We start from the raw sequence: 6321 nt of genomic DNA on the forward strand, positions 1-6321 counted from the left end.
CCATAGCTCCCTTATGCTCTCCTCTTGTCTTTTATTTTTTTTCTCCAATTGCAGTTCATTTTGGGTGTGTTTTGTTTCCCTGTCTTCTAATTCACTTATTCGGTCTTTCGCTTCTCCTAGTCTACTGTTGAAACTTTCAATGGTGTTTTTTTATTGCAGCTATATCACTCGTCATTTCTTCTTGGTTCTTACATAAGTTATTGATTTTTTCATCCATTTCTTTTTGATTCTTACATAAGTTGTTCATTATTTTATATGTTTCTTCTTTTTTATTTTCAATGTCTCCCCATTCACAATACAGACCAGGCAAAGAGCCTGAGCTGAGGTGTATATGGGGTGGGTTTACTCTGCCTCCTATTTCTGTTCAGTCAGTGTAAGAACACAGCCTTTGGTAAGTACCAGGAGGCCTCATCTGTTTCTTCTTGATTCTTGCATAAGTTGTTGATTTTTTCCTCCATCTGGTTTATGCACTCTAGGACCCTTAATCTGAATTCTTTTTCTGACATGTTGCATGCCTCTATTTCACTTACTTGCTTTTCTGGCGAGTCCTCCTCTTCTTTCCTTTGGGGGTTTCTTTGTCCACCCATGTTTGATCTCACTGACAGATCTAGATGTTGAGTCGTTCTCTGGCTGCTCCTTGGGTGGATGTGGCTCCTCGGGCTGCAGTTGCTCCTCAGGCAGTTGTGGTAACAGTTGCTCCTCAGTTGACCGCAGCTCACTCTGCTGCGTGCTGTTCACAGCCATGGTGGCTCCTCTGCCTGTTGGGGGGAGGCTTCTCACACAGCTGCCCTTCCTCAGACAGAGGGTGTGCTGATCACAAGGCTGCTGTTCCTTGGATAAGGTCGGGCTACACACGCAGCTGCTACTCCTTGAACTGGCGGACTGCTCACGTGGCTGCTCTTCCTGGAATGTGGGCTGGCTGCATGCTGCTATTGTTCCTCTGATGTGGTGGGCTGCTTGTGGGGCTACTGCTCTTTGGACTTGGACATGTTGATTGCAAGTCTTCTGCTCCTCGGATGGGGGTGGGCTGCTTGCACAGCTGCTGTTCTTTGGATGGAAGTGAGCTGCATGTGTCACCGCTCCTCTTCTCCAGGTGTCTGGTTATGTGGCTTGCTCTCTAATAGTTTAGCCAGACAGGATAAAATTCACCGTAACAAGACATGACTCAAGGGGAACAAAGCATGAATGTACGCACGACACCAATAATCCTTATATAAGTGACCACCTGAGAAAAGAGAATTAGGGGAAAGAAAAGAGAGTACAAATTATATCTAAGAGAGAGAGAGAGAGAAAAAAAGATTGGAGAGAAAAGAAAAAGGAGAACATATATATATATATATATATATATATATATATATATATATATAGATAGAGAGAGAGAGAGAGAGAGAGAGAGAGAGAGAGAGAGAGAGAGAACACCATAGAACCAATAGATAATCCAAACAAATAAAAACACCAAACACCAAGTAAAGAGGGTGGGGGCAGAATCTGTAGAGGCTGAGCTGATATACAGAAAATAAGGTTAAAAATTTGATAAATATGGGGAGGACCTCACTTCAGTATAGCAGAGGTAGAAAAGGGATGAGTGGATAAAAAGAGACAGAAGGGGAACAAAATAATATATTTACAAAAAAACTGATTTTAAAAAAATGGTTTAAAATAGAAAAATAACAAGTAAAAATAAAATAAAATTGAATGATGAAAAAATAATGTGAAAAGAAGTAGAAAATAAAGCAACAAACAAAAAAGGAGAACAAAGAAAAAGCAAAAAAAAAGAGCAGCAAACAAAAACAGGGAAACAAAGAAATAAGAAAAAAAAGCTAATTAAATAAAAATTAAAAAATCAAAATGAAAAATTGAAATGCCATTCCTTTGGCTGGCTTAAGATCCCAGTTTTCTGGAGTGTCTGTGATTTTTTTTTTTTTTCTGTTGCTGGGACTCTATGGGGTGAAATTTTCTAAAGATCAATTTCTTAAATTTGAGTCCTTTAGGATTGCTGTTCCTTTGCTGATTTTTTTTGTCCAGAGGACTTAACCAGTAATGTCAGTAGTGTATTAAAGTCCCCTACTATGATTGCATTGTTCTCAATCTCTCCCTTGATATATTCCAGGAGGTTTTTTTTTATGTATTTGGTTGCTTCTTCATTGGGTGCATATATGTTTATCAGGGTTATACCTCTTGTTGTATCGATCCCTTTAGTATTTTGAAGTGGCCTTCCGTATCTCTTGTTATGGCCTTCAATTTTGAGGCCTATTTTGTCTGATATAAGTATTGCTACCCCAGCTTTTTTTTTTACATTTCCATTTGCCTGAAAGTTACTTTTCCATCCCTTCACTTTGAGTCTGAGTGAGTCCCTTATTCTGCCGTGGGTCTCTTGTAGACAGCATACATATGGGTCATGTGTTTTTTTTATCCATTCAGCCACTCGATGTGTTTTGATTAGAGCATTTAGTTCATTTACATTTAAAGTTAATATTGAAAGGTACATGTTTGTAGCAATTTTTATTTTTTGTGCCTGTTTTCTTTCTGAGCTTTTTATTTCTTCTTTTTACACCAGTCCCTTTAGCATTTCTTGCATTGCTGGCTTGGTGGTGATAAACTCCCTTAGTCTTTTTTTTGTCTGTGAAGCTTCTTATTTCCCCTTCAATTTTGAATGGTAGCTTTGCTGAATAGAATATTCCTAGATTCAGTCCCTTGCTTTGCATCATTTTGTAAGTTTCCTTCCATTCTTTTCTGGCCTTAAGACCAAGTGATCCCACTTTTAGAAATATATCCTGAGAAACTAGAAACACCAATCAGAAAGGATATATGCACACCTATGTTCATAGCAGCACAATTCACCATAGCTAAGATTTGGAAACAGCCTAAGTGCCAATCAGTAGATGAGTGGATTAAAAACTGTGGTATATCTACACAATGGAATACTATGCTGCAGTGAAAAAGAAGAAGTTCTTACCATTTGCAGCAGCATGGATGGAACTGCAGAGCATTATGCTAAGCAAAATAAGCCAGTCAGAGAAAGATAAATATCACATGATCTCACTCATTTATGGAATATAATGAACAACATAAACTGATGAATAAAAACAGATCCAGAGACAGAGAAGCATCGATCAGACCATCAAACCTCAGAGGGAAGGTAGGGGAGGGTGGGGGTAAGAGGGAGAGATCAACCAAAGGACATATATGCAAGCATATAGCCCTAACTAATGGACACAGACAACAGGGGTGTGAGGTATTGAGTAGGGCGTATGGGGTGGTAATGTGTGGATAAGGACACATCTTATCTAATAACAGAGAAACATGCAAATTGACCATAACTCCACTACACTCACAAGCCACGCCCACCATCCACACCCATCAGCCAATCAGAGCAACTTTATGCAAATTAACCCAACCAAGATGGCGGCCAGCAGCCATGGAGCTGGAGTCAGTAGGAGGCTTGGTTGCCCTGGCGATGGAGGAAGCCAAGCTTCCTGCCTGCCCTGGCTGGCTGTTGCCTCTGCTCAAGACAACAAAGTTTCAATTATAGAAGCCAAATAAATCCCAGATACCTGCTTCCAGCCAGGATCCACTGGGAGCTTGGGTGGCTGGGGACTCTGGCCAGCTGCAAACAGCCATCAGCCCCTCAGCCAGGCTGGCCACACCCTCATGGGGTGAGTGTTACCACTTTTGGGGGTGTGATCAGCCTGAAAAAGGCCCTCAGCCCCTCACCCAGGCTGGCCAGGCACTCCAGTAGGGAGCCCCACTCGGAAGGGGGTGTCACCAGTCCAAAAACGGCCCTCAGCCCCTCACCCAGGCTGGCTAGGCACCCCAGCGGGACCCCCACCCTGATCTGGGACACATTTCAGGGCAAACCAGCCAGCCCCCACCCATGCACCAGGCCTCTATACTATATAGTAAAAGGGCAATATGCAAATTGACCTTAACAGAAGAATGACTGGGAATGATTGGTCACTATGACACACACTGACCACCAGGGGGCAGACGCTCAATGCAGGAGCTTCCCCCTGGTGGTCAGTGCGCTCCCACAGAGGGAGCTCTGCTCAGCCACAAGCAAGGCTGATGGCTGCCAGTATAGCAGTGGTGGTGGAAGCCTCTCTCGCCTCCTCAGCAGCACTAAGGATGTCCAACTGCAGCTTAGGCCTGCTCCCTGCTGGCAAGTGGACATCCCAAAAGGGCTCCTGGGCTGCCAGAGGGATGTCTGACTGCCAGCTTAGGCCCAATCCCCCGGGGAGCAGGCCTAAGCTAGCAGGTGGTCATCCCCCAAAGGGTCCCAGATTGCGAGAGGGCACAGGCCGGGCTGAGGTAACCCCCTGAGTGCACAAATTTTTGTGCACTGGGCCTCTAGTATGTAATAACTTAATCAATAAAGAAATTTTAGAAAAAAAATACAGTATATTTTAGCTCTGGCCAGTTTTTCTCAATGGTTAGACCACCAGATCTCAGAACAAATGGTTGTGGATTTGTCAAGGGCCCATATCTTGGTTTTGCAGGTTCCCCAACCTGGGGGCACATGTGGGAGGCAAGCAATTTATATGTCCCTCTCTCTTTTAAATCGATGTTGCTGTCTCTCTCCACCCCTCCCCATCCCTTCCTTCCACTCTTTCTAAAAATCAATAGAAAATTATCCTCATGTGAAGATTAACAAAACAAAAAATGAAAAAATAATATAGTATAGTTAAAGTGCAAGTTCTAAAAATGAAAATACACACATTATCCTGATTACTTCTATGCAAGCAAATATATACATGCTACTTTTTGCTCACACATAATTATTGATGTTTTCTTTTTCACTTCTTTATTATTATTTTTTCTTTATTGATTAAGGTGTTACATATTTGTCCTTATCCCCCCATTGCTCTCCCACCCCCCTTCTCATGCCCTTACCCCTGGTGTCTGTGTCCATTGGTTATGCTTATATGCATGCATACAAGTCCTTTGTTGATCTCTCCCCTTACCACCATTCTCCCCTCCCTTCCCTCTGAGGTCTGATCAATGTTTCTCTGTCTCTGAATCTGTTTTTGTTCAGCAGTTTATGTTGTTCATTATATTCCACAAATTAGTGAGATCATGTGATATTTATCTTTCTCTGACTGGCTTATTTCACTTAGCATAATGCTCTCCAGTTCCATCCATGATGTTGCAAATGGTAAGAATTCCTTCTTTTTTACACAGTGTAGTATTCCATTGTGTAGATGTATCACAGATTTTTAATCCACTCATCTGCTGATGGGCACTTAGGCTGTTTCCAAATCTTAGCTATTGTAAATTGTGCTGCTATGAACATAGGGGTGCATATATCCTTTCTGATTAGTGTTTCTGGTTTCTTGGGATATATTCCTAGAATTGGGACCACTGGGTCAAATGGGATTTCCATTTTGTTTTTTGAGGAAACTCCATACTGTTATCCACTGCGGCTGCACCAGTCTGCATTCCCACCATCAGTGCAAGAGGGTTCCTTTTTCTCTGCATCCTGGCCAGCACTTGTCATTGTTGATTTGTTGGTTTGTTGATGATAGCCATTCTGACATTCTGAGGTGTGATATGGTACTGCATTGTTGTTTTGATTTGCATCTCTCGGATTGTTAGTGACTTTGAGCATGTTTTCATATGTCTCTTGGCCTTCTGTATGCCCTCTTTCAAAAAGTATCTATTTATGTCCATTGTCCATTTTCTGATTGGGTTGTTTATTTTCCTTTTGTTAAGTTGTATGAATACCCTGCAAATGTTGGAGATTAAACCCTTATTGATGATAACATTGGCAAATATGTTCTTCCAGGCAGTGGGCTTTTTTGTTGTTTTGTTAATGATTTATTTTGCTGTACAAAAGCTTTTTATTTTGATGTAGTCCCAATTGTTTATTTTCTCTTTAGTTTTTATTGCCCTAAGAGCTGTATCAGTGAAGATATTGCTTCAGCATATGTCTGAGATTTTGCTGCCTATGAATTCCTACAAGATTTTTATGTTTTCCTGTCTTACATTTAAGTCCTTTATCTATTTTGAGTTTATTTTTGTGTATGGTGTAAGTTGGTGGTGTAGTTTCATTTTTTTTTTTTTGCATGTATCTGTCCAATTTTGCCAACACCATTTATTGAAGTGGCTACCTTGATTCCACTGTATGTTCTTACCTCCTTTGAGGTTTTCTATTTGCTAAACAATATAAAAAAAATCACCCTCTAACATTACATTTGTGTAATAAAAAACTTATAGAGCACAATAATAAAAGCATGTTGTTTTTAACTTGTTTTTTTGATATTTGCTTCTCTGTTACGTCATTTAGAAAATTTAATTACTTAGACATTTTTCTTTCTCAGAATT

At 40.9% G+C, this 6321-nt stretch overlaps 1 non-coding gene across 1 annotated transcript; it reads right to left on the minus strand.

Moving 5' to 3' along the window:
* Positions 1-276: 276 nt before the first annotated feature.
* Positions 277-408, minus strand: LOC118678006. The gene has a single exon (XR_004974699.1). It is a non-coding gene; the product is annotated as a small nucleolar RNA SNORA51 (small nucleolar RNA).
* Between the last annotated feature and the right edge of the window lie 5913 nt (positions 409-6321).

The sequence above is a fragment of the Myotis myotis genome, unplaced genomic scaffold, assembly GCF_014108235.1.
Source record: "Myotis myotis isolate mMyoMyo1 unplaced genomic scaffold, mMyoMyo1.p scaffold_m19_p_2, whole genome shotgun sequence".
In the NCBI taxonomy this organism is placed as follows: Eukaryota; Metazoa; Chordata; class Mammalia; order Chiroptera; family Vespertilionidae; genus Myotis; species Myotis myotis.